Source organism: Lissotriton helveticus, chromosome 6 (genome assembly GCF_964261635.1).
Source record: "Lissotriton helveticus chromosome 6, aLisHel1.1, whole genome shotgun sequence".
NCBI lineage: Eukaryota > Metazoa > Chordata > Amphibia > Caudata > Salamandridae > Lissotriton > Lissotriton helveticus.
In genome coordinates this window covers 1,453,154,869-1,453,167,790 of record NC_136067.1, presented here as the reverse complement: position 1 = coordinate 1,453,167,790, position 12,922 = coordinate 1,453,154,869, and the positions used below count along the sequence as shown (strand labels likewise).

General features: G+C 43.4%; 1 protein-coding gene across 17 annotated transcripts in view; it reads right to left on the bottom strand.

Annotated features, from left to right (window-relative positions):
* The window catches only part of STXBP5 (syntaxin binding protein 5), a 1,512,194-nt gene that overhangs the window by 254,397 nt on the left and 1,244,875 nt on the right, over positions 1-12,922 (bottom strand). The gene's annotated exons all lie outside the window — the stretch shown is intronic.

The following is a 12,922-nucleotide window of genomic DNA, read 5'->3' as shown; positions in this document are numbered from 1 at the left end:
GTGATCAGCGGTGAGGATAGGGCTTGGGTTTGTGAAATATCATACAGCAATCCATTGTTTACTACTAGTTTGCACTTTTAACATTTCTCATTTTTTTCAAGTCTCCCTGATTAACGTTTGTACTTTTTGTGCTTCAATATGTCTACCGCTTGGGATCTAGCCACTCAACCAGCACCTGCAGTATAGGAGCTTGATCTGGCCCGGTTTGAGTCTTATACTGTGACTCAGATGAAGAGCTATTGTAGTGAAATTCAAGTCTCCATGAAAAACTTCAAGAGAAAGGTGGAGCTTCAGGAGGCTTTGAGAGCTTGGGCAGAGGCCCATGTTGCAGAGGAAGAAGGCCTCGAGGAAGATGAGTCAGAAATTCCTGAGGAGGAGGATGACCTAATTCTGGAGTTTGAGATGGTTGTATACCTTCCTAAAGGGAGGGCCCATGACTTGCCAGGAGCAGGGGGGATTCCCAATGCAGGGAGCAGTCTCTCCTCCAGGAACCTGCACCCAGCAGAACTGGAGGACAGGAAGGAGGAAGGAAAATTAAAACTGGAGATTGCAAAGCAAAAGCTGGAGAAACAGCAAGTTTTAGAGGAAAGGAGGATGGCCATGGGAGAAAGGAAACTTCACATTTGTTTACCCCCGCGACCAGGATCGCATGGATAGCGTTTTCGTGGATAATTGTGAGTACAGTCCTCGTACTATGTACGGATATTACACATTCCCACAATATTATGCCAGACTGATGAGGGTTTATGCCTTCTTACAGATGCTACGCAACGGCAAAAGCCCGCGATCTGCCCGCGGTTTGTAATTTGTTACCAGACGTTATTTGGAGACACGTTGTTTCGCACGACCACGTAAGTTGGTTGAAATGTCGCATGAGTCCTACTAGCTTTCACCTTAACAATGTAAACACTTGTTTATACACTTAGTTTATATTCTAGAGATATATCGTCATGACACCTGTGTCGTAAGTGACTTCGTGTTAAATTTGAGCATGATCTTGTTTTCCGTCATACACTACGTGTTTTCTACTCTGATTCACTTTTCTTACGCTTGGCGTTCTTTGCACTATATGGTCCGTTTTGTCTGTTTTACCGTTTCATATCGGGTTACTTTTTTCACCTATACACTGACTGATAGTTTTGAATGGTGTGAACAACAGCTTGCACCATGGAACCACCGATGAGACCATCACCTGTACTTATTTTCCGTAGCTACCACATTTGCATGTGCACTCTGTGAAGATGTGAACACTATCAGAAACGCATTCAAATTAACATGTTAAAATATGAACACATGTACTAGCGCATATTATTTGGTTTCATTCACAGATGGGTCCCCTGAAGAAGGGCACTCAGTTTCCCGAAATGCATCAGGAATGTTTGATGTTGGATGATAACATATTTTTGTGAAAAGAAAGGACATCTGAGATTATTTATCAGATTGGAGAAAGAAAACAGCATACTTTATGAAAGTTTTTTTTCAACTACATCCTGTTTGGATAGACATAACTATTTGTTTTGAACATTTTATGCCTTTCCAGGCCAGATGGCTGTGCACTAAGGGACATCCCCTAGACAGGGGATGCTTATTAGAAAGGAAACTTACACATGACCTCAACCTCAGAGAGGTGGATATGAGAGCCCTACAAGTGGGTTCCAGCAACAATAATGGGAGCAAGCATACCTGCAAGGTCTTCACATGAGTCAAAGGTCAGGATAACCAAGGATTTGGTGCCCAGTTATGTGGTGGGGGATAACATTGACAAGTGGTTTGCAGCCTATGAAGTGGCTTAAGCGTGCATAAGGTCCCGAAGGAATTTGGGGTGGCAGTCTATGGAGCACCATGCCCACAGTGGGGAGGGACACTCAAGCTAGAGGTGGGGGACCAGACAGGCTACACTGAAATGAAAAAAATATTGACCAGTAATTTTGGGCTGACACCTGAGAAATACAGACAGAGGTTCAGGGCTAGCATCAAGCTATCCACACAGAGGTCGTATGCCTGTTTAGGCTATGCTGGTAAAAGCACAAAAGGACTGGGTAAGGGGCAGCCATTACATGTATTACACCCTGTATCTGGTCGGATCACCACCTAATACTGTACGACGTACCGCTAATCAATTCCCAGGCTAAACTCCCTTTAAAAACTAAAAAAGTGCGCCAATGGAAAAAAGTGAACTCTGACACCCTGGCCAAAACTCTGCCCAAATACAAACAGACTTCCATAGTCTCCCAAGGTGATTCTGACCTTGACTCAATGTATGATGCGATAACGACTACTCTCAGGAAATCAATCGATGAGCTAGCCCCCGAAAAGGTACAAAGAGTAAAGGGTGCACAGAAAGGAGCCCCTTGGTTCAACCAAAGTTTACGCGAACATAAAAGAAAACTCCGCTGCCTCGAAAGATGCTGGAGGAAATCCAAAAAGGACACTGATAGGGAACTATATAGAATATCGTTTCAAACATACAAAAAGTTTATCGTCTTAGCTAAGAAGGACTACTACGAGACACGCATAAACAACGCCACAAACATCCAGAGAGAAACCTTTCAAATCCTGAAAGAGCTAAGTGTGAAGGAGGAAAAGATCGATATCTCGATCAACTGTGATACCTTTCAAGGATATTTCCTCGAAAAAGTTGCGATTATCTTGTCCGATATTAAGAAGGATAATCCAGTCTCACACATCGAACAACTGCCTCCTTCAAATCCCTCAACCCCTATCTTTACTAAATTCCCCGAAATTGACCCTACCATCCTGAGACAACTTGTAGCATCCACCAAGTCAGGCTCTCCTGCCGACCCGTGCCCACCCGATATTCTCCGACTAGCAATCCCGATCCTAGAGGATCAGATCTTACACCTCCTAAACACCTCACTAGCTACTGGCGCATTACCAACCTCCTTTAAAGAGGCACGCGTCAGACCCCTGTTAAAAAAGCCCGGGGCAGATCCATCCAGCCTGAAGAATTACAGACCTATCTCTCAGTTGCCATTCCTGTCAAAAGTGTTGGAACAGCACGTGCTAAAATCTTTGTCATCCCTCCTGGAATCTCACCATCTTCTCCAGGAGCGGCAAGCTGGCTTTCGTGCCCACCATAGCACTGAATTGGTAATGCTGTCTGTGCTGGACGAGCTCAGATGCATGGCTGACAGTAAAAAGCCAAGCGCCCTGATATTATTAGACCTTTCAGCGGCGTTTGATACTGTCAGCCATGCATTGCTTCTGGGCAGACTGGCTCGGTTTGGGATAGGAGAGCAAGCCCTTGAATGGCTAACAGCCTTCTTATCTGGGAGGTCGCAGAGAATCCAGGTAGCAGATCAGGTCTCCGATGAGGGTGCCTTATCTTGTGGAGTCCCGCAGGGCTCTGCGCTCTCTCCACTCCTATTCAACTTGTACTTACAGCCATTGATAGAGTCCCTGGCAAATATGAACTGTAAAGTTTTCAACTATGCCGATGATACTCAGCTGCTGCTGAGTATCGACAATACACCGTCGGCTCAGTCCATGGCCCAAGACATATTACGATTTACAGTAAACTGGATGTCGTCCAATTTATTGAAAATCAACCCAGACAAAACGGAGGTTCTCGTAGTTTCAACCTTGACCTCCCCCTGGAACGATCTGTTTTGGCCACAAGAACTCGGACCCACTCCAAAACCGTGTCCTAGCGTTAAGAGCCTCGGCATGAAAATCGATCAGGAACTCTCGATGGCTAACCAAGTGTCCGCTGTAGTTGGTTCTTGTACCAACTTAATCAGGAAACTGCGGAAGCTTGTTCCCTTACTCTCACGGAATATGCTTCAAACCATTGTCTCAGCCACAATAGTGTCGAGAATCGACTATGGCAATGCGCTATACCTTGGCCTCCCAAAAAATCTATCCAACCGTCTTCAGGTCACTCTGAATGACGCAGCGCGCCTGATATTTGGAGTGCCTAGGCGGACTCATGCTTCTCCTTTGCTCTATAGGCTTCATTGGTTGCCTGTGGTGCAAAGAGTTGAATTTAAGAGCATGTGCATCTGCCACAAAGCAATCCACGGACAGGCGCCAGCTTATATAAAAGAGAGACTTGAAATATACGAACCTAAGCGCGCCCTGCGATCTTCCGGTTCTTTCCTGCTGTCCTGCCCACGCTTTAAGCTGGCAACTAAAGGAGGCAGATCCTTTTCAGTTCAGGCTCCGATCATCTGGAATAAGCTACCGGAGGTGCTTCGCAGAGAGTCCAACCTTCTCCACTTCAGGAAGTCTTTGAAGACTCTACTCTTCAAAGACGCATTTACTTCCTAGTATTTGGTTATTAGCTCTAGAATCTCTCATATATTCATCTTGCTTCTTGTTGCTGCACTTGGTTAGTAGCGCTTTGAGACCTGTCGGTGAGTTGGCGCGATACAAAACCCAGTACAAATACAAATACAAAGTAAATGATTATTCAGGGCTGTACAACTCAATGTTCAAGGAGAACATGCTTGATATTTGTTTTACAGAGCTGTGGATAGTAAGCTTACTGATCCCAGGAAGCGGATATGTAAGTCAGCACCAGAGTGTCCAGAAAGGTACCTAGGAGTGACCCCAAGAAGGGGGATTCAGCGTTTCCCAAGAGTGAGAATGAGGGCAAGAGAGACCCAGGCAAGTTCCAGGGTAAGGGGGAAGGAAAGGTTTCCCATGTCACTACTGAGAAGAGGGAGGTACAGGCTGGGCTCTTGAAACCGACAGTGACAGCTGTCAGTGGCTGTCCCTAGGGACAGTTTTCTCCTTGGGTTGGGGACAGATGTCAGACCCTAGAGGTGGAATGGGCCACATCACTTTGTTGGCCATGGTGGTACTGTCTACCTACTGGGATGCATCTGTGAGCAAATTAGTATTACGTGCAGCACAGATGGGGTACTTAGGTAAGGATTAGGATTCCCCATGGGTTAGCTCGGTGGCTCCGGACAGTATAGAATGAGGGATCCAAATGGGTTCAGAGAGGCGTAGAACTGGCAAGTACCCCTGCAGTAGTGGGCAACTGTCCAGGTCATATTGCCCTAAGCAGCGAAGTCCGTCAAGGTATTGATCTGGCTATCCTGGCTGTAGGTGGGGGGATTGTGTTGAAAATTGGCCTCTCTGATCATCCCAAACATTTCTCTTCCTCCTCCAATTTTTCTGACCTTGTTTTTGTTGGCCTTAGAACTGTGAGCACTTTACCACTGCCAACCAGTCCTAAAGTGTATGCGCTTCTTCCCTAAACAGGTTTGTGATTGGTGTATATTTGATTGACATATTTACTTTACTTGTAAGTCCCTTGTAGAGTGGTACACCATGTACCCAGGGCCTGTAAGTTAAATGCTACTAGTGGACTCGCAGCACTGATTCTGCCACCCACAGAGGTAGCCTTTCAAACCAGTCTCAGGCCTGCCATTGCCGGACCCGTGTACGCAGTTTACTGCCACTTCAACTTGGCATTTAAACTCTACTTGCCAAGCCTTAAACTCCCCTTTTATTACATACTAGCAGCCCGTCCCGACGTTGTCGGGTAGGTAATAATACTGTATTTCAAAACCTTAACACGCTTTAGCCGCGAATGTGTTTGTCCGCTGTAGCCGACGCCACTGCAATATGTACCTTAACACGCTCCAGCCGCAACCGTGTTTGTCCGCTGTAGCCGACGCCACTGCAATATGCGAACTGTGTCCGCTCCAGCCGCGAACGTTTTTTACGCTCCAGCCGACGCGTGTGTTCGCTCCATCCCCGACCGTGTTTGTCCGCTCGAGCCTACGGCACTTAGACGCACAACATCGCGTCAACGTTCAACGCCCACAACAATGCTGAAGGACACGCCCACTCGTATTGGAACGCTAGTCCCACACAGAACGCTTCTCGCAAGCAGTATAATCCCACAGACTTTTGCCGATCGCACAAAGCACACGCCCACAACGGACTACTTTGAACAAAACGTTCTTTTCCCCTTCTAATGCATATTTTGGGCTGCTGTATAGCCTATGTCCATCTGCTGATACTGTCGTTTGCAATGCTGTATTGGGTGTTCCGATTGGCGCTGTGGTTCCTGAGTTTACCCGCCTCAAAGGTTTGGGCTCTCTCTTTATTATATTAGTATAGATATGCCAACCCTAACGTAGGCCCTGGGTAGCCCGAAGGGAAGGGCGCTATGTAAGTAACCATTCTTCTGTTTCACCTATAGTATCTGCTCTTTGATGCGCACCAGCTCTCCACACTCTGCACCGCAGGTTCAATAGTGCCTTTTTTTCCTGAAGCTTTCTCTTACAAAAGGATCATAGCAATAATTGTTAACATTTTGATAGGCTGTTTTTTTCCTCATATACTCCATGTCCTTTCTGCTCTTTAGGTGCAATGCTAAGTGGGACGAAAAAGCATCCCTTCACCACCTTCCTTCTGACTGCCATAACTGTCTCCAACAAAAGAACAACAACATCCATCTCTTTAGTTCCTCTGCGGAGTCCATAAAGGGGTTTTCAATGCAACAACAGTTTTGGAGCTGGGGCACAGCCAGGGACGGTTCGTGCATAGGGGCGTTGACCTCCTGACTTCCCCAATGTGACCCACTACTCATGCACACACACACACACACACACTACACATTGCGGGTCTCACGCTTTCCACTCTCACCTTTTTAGAGATGGAGCTCTCTCTCCCAGAGTGGCAGCAGCAGTCCAGGCTGCGTTAACTGAACTATGCATGTTGGATTGGCTGGTGTTTTCATTGTGGCCAGCCTGACACGTGCAGTTCCAACTTCTGCTTCAAAAGCTGAAAGACAGCTGAGAAGCAAATCACAGGTCCATAGGTCTTCGTTGGAGAACAGTGATTATCTGGTCCAGTCAAACCAATAACTGCTTCTATGCTGTTTAGCATTGTAAGCAGCAACAGAGCAGTGCTTGGATTGGCTGGATGCTTTTATCCAGTAAGGAGTGCGAGGCAGGAGCCGAAAGTGTGCTGCACCCTGCAGAGGGGTAAGTTTATTTTTAATTTTAATAGTTTGAAAGTAACTTGTGTGCCTCACCACTGACTAAAGGGAGCAGCCGCCACTGGACATAGCGTATCCATGTCAGGAGTTTCCGCAGCCTACCTATAGACTGACACAGCACTGAGACCTCGATGTTGCAGAGGCATTATCCACTCTCTGGGAAAGGATGTGTCTCCCTTGTTCGTCTTCTCCTCCAGGCTCTTCTCCTCCAGGTATGTCTTCTCAGTTTCTATTTCTCTCCGATCACAATACTCCGCTGATCCTATGCATCTATCTACCTCAGGGTCTACTGCTACACTGGCTACCCCAGCATTTCACTCCTTGAGGGAAGACTGAGCTGGGTTTGCCAAATTTCATCCACACCTGTGCACTGCAGCACAATCAGGCCCAGAGAAGTGGCGCTGCACGTCACAGAGATCCCTCACTAGGGTAAAGACTTGAAAACCCTGTCACTACAGGCACTTCAGTATTTCAGTCTCAATCACCGACTCTGGCACCTCTATCACCCCCAGGGACCACTAAAGCAGGGAAAGACGGTGGCATGATTGAGAACACCAAGAACAAATTATCTTTTGGGTCGCAACCAGCCAGCCACACCCCCAGAGTTCCATATTTTAAAAAAACTGCACTGTAGGTATATCATTCTCCCGGTGAATAAAACGCCCTCCAATTCAGGAAAACATTCAAAAGGCACATCAAAAAAGCACTCAAATCATTACACTACTATGGGACTGATACATGGACAATACAATGATGCCTTAAGGAGACACTGGTGGGAGTTGGTGTAATTGATAATGTATCAATGCTAATGTTATAGATTAGTGGCTCTTAACCGTTTGAGTTGTGTGGACCCCAACTGAATCATTACTGTAAATCCAGGGACCCCCACACACTCCTTTTTAGAAGCCAATTTCCATGATTTGGACCTCAATACACAAAAAGAAATATACACTACACAATTGCTCAAATATTAAATATTTTGTGTAATTCACAATCAAATATAGAAAAAAGTTTTCACATTTCCAATGTTCCTTCCTTATTTGCGTATACTACATTAATTTAAATGTGTTCATTTTCATATTATTTCGTCTTGTAAAACAGTTGTGGACCACCTAAGCAGGCCTCACGGACCCCTGGGGTCATCAGACCACAGCTTAAGAACCACTGTTACACATTATTGCTACACATTTATGCAAAATTATAAAGGAATAAAAAAGTACCACTTTTACCTCTAAACTACCCTTGTCGATATGTAATTGTCTGGCTTTTTACAAGATTTATCCCCAGCAAACCCTCAGGTTTGTACGTGGCCAAAAATAAACACACAAAATGGTAAGTACTTAGCAGTTTTCAATCCATGATGGCCTTACTTTTCACGGTGTCTGTAGCAGTCACTTAGTTTCGGTTTATTCAAGGCTATACATAGTACCTGACACATATGAGAGCCTGTTTCCTGGTGCTTAAAGTCTACCTTCAACTGGAACTTAAACATCAACACTATTTGCTTAATAGGGGCTTTTAGGTCCTATCACTCCATACATTTCTAATTGCATATTGCATTATTGGGTGTAATTAAGTAGCAGTTCCAGGAACTGTGCAGTGGCAATCAATTATCTGACTGTACAATATCACATATAGATACAGGTAAGCCAAAACAGCTCACTTCCTCTCAAGAGGCATACTCAGTCTCCCTTTGAATGCACTTTCAAGTATATCGATGGCCACACGTCTTACAACCCCAAAACATACCAAGGAACAATAGGACAACACCTGAGGCAAACCACAGTCAAGCTGCGGTCCCAATCTTAAAAGCGAGGCTCAATTCTACAACATGAAGCTCCACCTCTCATTGAAGTCTTCTTGTGAGTTGGGCAAGTAGATTTGAACCATCAACATATAGGTAATGATTGCTTTTAAATTGGAAAGTAACAATAGTTTTTACCCACACACCAAGTGTTCTAGTGGGCTCTGTTGCTCCCCTTGTTCCACTACTGGGTGCTAATGCAAGCTTTACATACAATACAAAGTTGATAAAATTATTTCAGCGATGTATTTTCTGTGAAACGTTAATGCAAGTCAGAAAAAATTGTACTAGATTCAAAAAGGGCTTAATGACATGACTTGCTTATGACCAAGTCATGCCACGATAACCAGGAAGCGGCTACTATACCATTAATATGGACAAAGAAAACTTAACTTCTTCGGAGAGCATACCAAAAGTACCAGGTTTTAGAGGCTGTAATGTCCAGCTGCTTCAATTAATTTTTTTTTTAATTAAACAGGAACCCACAAGTTTCTAGATTTAAAATGTAAATAACACAAAAAAAAACATAATTTAGGTAAGAACTTCGGCAATGAATACACCTTTGCCCTGGAAAAGGGGTTTGCATATTCCTAAATGAAATGTATGTTACTTTGAGCACCGTCTGTGTATTGAATAGTATCTGTTAGCTGACTTTGCATGGAGTCTCAAATACTTCTATTTCGAGCCAGACTGAATCAATAGATCTATCTAAATGGATATGTAAGAATGACAAGAATGGATAGTGTGACTGCGATCAGTCCAACATCGGATCATCCTTAAGCGCGAGGGCCTGCCTTCTACCTTTTGGCTTACATATAATGTGTCTTTACGGCTGAGTAAAGGTCAGCCTGACATACACTTCTTATGTTCATCTGGCTGCCCGAGATGAAGATGTCACAGCCCTGTGGGCATGACTTCCTCAGCCTCGAGATGGGGGAGCATCACTGATAGCCTTGGACCTCGACGCTTCAGTTTTAGGGCCAGGGTCAGATCAGCAGTCTCACTGATCTCATTCCACTTTGTGATGAGGTTTCCTTCAGGAACATCAGCCGGTCAGTTATGTTTTTTAATGTTTGATGTGTGCGTGCCTGTGTGTATGTATGAATGTATGTGTAGTAAGTAGTGAGTGCCTGCTGCAAATGGGTATGCATGTGCTTGTGAAAGGTGGGTGCATGTGTGCAAGCTTGGGAATGCAAGTGGAAGTGAGTGAGTGTGCATGTAGATGAGTGAGTGTGTGTGTAGCCCGCTCGCACCCCTCCTGATCTAATTACCGGTTACCACTAGATCAGACATTAACTGTCATTTTAGCCTATAATATTTCTCAATGGACTTTGGGATTACTCATTTTGTTCCTGCATTAGAATTCCTCTTGACGAAGCAATCTTAGGTTAAACTGGGATCTCTTGTGTTGTCTACACGGGATTCCTAGTAAAAACAAATGAGCATAAAATGTTTAACAGTTGCTTAGCAATGTTGGCTGCAAATAAGACTTGGCTACTAAATCATTGATAGAAAAATCTACATATATTTAACCTATTCACTGTTTTTTTTTTTTCACAACCGGTAACCTATTCACTGTTTTTAAATGTTTTAAATCATTGTTATTATACCTAACACACTTGATTGAATATGTATATGTATGGATAAAAATAAAACACAAACAACGACGAGGATAATCATTACTAAGTAATCTCTATTTTGAGAGAATTTCAAAGCAGCTATATTTTTACAGTAATTTGTATGTTTTTTGACAAGATTAATGAGATTTAGAAAAAAGAGTTCACAGACATCAGCAAAAATGTAATATTTTTATGAGTGCAGTGTGCCAGTAAAAAACATGTTGGTATAAAACTACAAATATCAATACATTTTGGTAAAAAAAAAATCTACTGATCAAAGCACCACCTCCCAAGAAAGATGACTGCTGTCTTTCGTACTTTCAAATATATATTTAATGTTCGCAAGGCTAGCATTTTGCTAGTCAACAAGCAGCTTTAAAAAGGGAGCAAAAGTGAAAAGTATATAAGAAATCAATCAAACTGTCAAAATTAATTATGGTGTTCCCTTTCCAAGATCCAAATTCACTTAGTTGTTACCACTGTTACAACATGATTGAGGTTTCAGTGAACAGTCCCAGCGTTAGAATCAGAGAACGATTACCAAGAGGGAAACGTACGCTCATATTGAGGGAAGAGAGAGATCCCGTGAAATCAGCCCATTTGTCAAATGTTTTTACACTTCTCATGTTTGTCTTACGGAACCGATGGACTCCATTCTTTTTTCCTAAATAAATATGATTATTGAAACAAACGTGAAATAAAATACTCAAGAAAAATGATGTAAACCGTGAGGAATATCATTTCTTTTGTACAATTAATCAATTTCAAAGGGAGACAAATTATGTTTTGCACAACTTGAAAAACATGCAGCCACTATTGCCACAAAATTAATTAACTAATAAATACTGCTATTCAAGGGGAACTTTTACAATCGAATTCACCTCCTGATTTTCATTGGCAATTTGCATCAGTTCACCATGAACCCAATTTATTGTTTATCACTAGACAGAAGTAATTGGGGGGCGTGGCTTGCGCCCGACGGCAATGGCTCTTCTGCGGTGGCGGGGACTTACACGGAGCGAATACTGCTCTTTTCAGCACACGCAGCCCTACAAACGAAGGATATGCTGTATAAATATATGCAGCCTTAGAGGACGCTGTTTTTAGTAATCTTTGTCCGTCGGCAGACGGAGTTGTGGCTCGAATAGCCCACGGCAACAGCTCCGATGAGCTTGCGGCCGCCATTTTATCGCTTCCTGAGCTGCTAACGGAGTATTCCTCCAAGCGGTATTTCATTGCCACAACTCGACACCTGTCTCATGAGGATTACGGCGGATTTCCAAAGCCACTGCAGGTATTTTTAGGAAGCTTTAGAACATGTTGGTCTTTCTGCTTCATGCCTTCATTCCAGTGTGGTCCTGCTGAACTTATACCCGCCATTTTGAGACATTTTTGTTTACAGCCTCTCATGTTCATGGCGCTTTCTACCTTCAGACCGTGATAAGTGCACTCCAATCTGCTTGCCAGCTGTTTTCAGGTGTTCTTGTTCACCTTTATGGAACCTTCATTTGAATTCTGCAATATACTAATTTAAAAATGGACGCTGGCAACCTATTTACTTCACGTGTCTGACTGGTATTTTTCTCATATTGTATTACATCTCTAGTGAGATGATATTTGGCTCAATATACCTCTTTCATTTTATTCATGTTATGTTCTTTCCTTACCAGAGATGAGTCCATTGTTACTTCCTGTCATTTTTCAACAAATGTCTACATTAGTCATAGCATATTTAGAAGATGTTCTCATATTGCTGTATTAATGAGTTGCACTTCTATTATTAGAGTACTTCACTTATTTGATTCGGCTCACTGATTTTATGTGCTTATGTTCTACAATTTGATGTGTAACTTTTGCTATTATATATTGATGGAACACGTCTCTTGGGTTTATAGGCAGATTATCTAGAAGTACATCACTACCTAAACCTAAGCCTCGTAGATTTCTGGTTCATACTAGCTCCCGCTATAATTGCCTCTACATGGAGTCTTCAGACACTTCATCACCTAAAGGTGCATCAACGTCTCACAACACCCTCAGTTCTAATGTCACTAAAGCTTCCACAAAAAGGTTGAAAAAAGATCCTCCTTCTCCACTTAAACAATCTCCTTCTGTTACAATGGATTTATTACTTGAAGAAATTAGTGCCTTATGGCCATTTATGGGGGAAACTAAGTCCACACTCCAGATGCTTTCTGACAAATGGTCAAACATTGATCAGCGGGTCTCTGTTTTGGAGCAGAATTTGGATTCCCTCTCTTCTTCTACCTCCAAAGTAGACTCTATTCGTTCACAAGTCTCCATGCTTCTCAAACGGATTGAGAATTTGGAAAACTGAAATAGGAGGAACATCTTCGTATTTATGGCCTTCCTGAAGGAACGGAAGGTTTGGATCCACACACTTTCTTCAAAACTTTTCTCCCAAATCGCCTCAAGTTTCCTGAGGGCACTACTTTGAACATTCAGAGAGCTCATCAATTGGGACCACCACCACGTCCAACAACCTCTTAATCAACA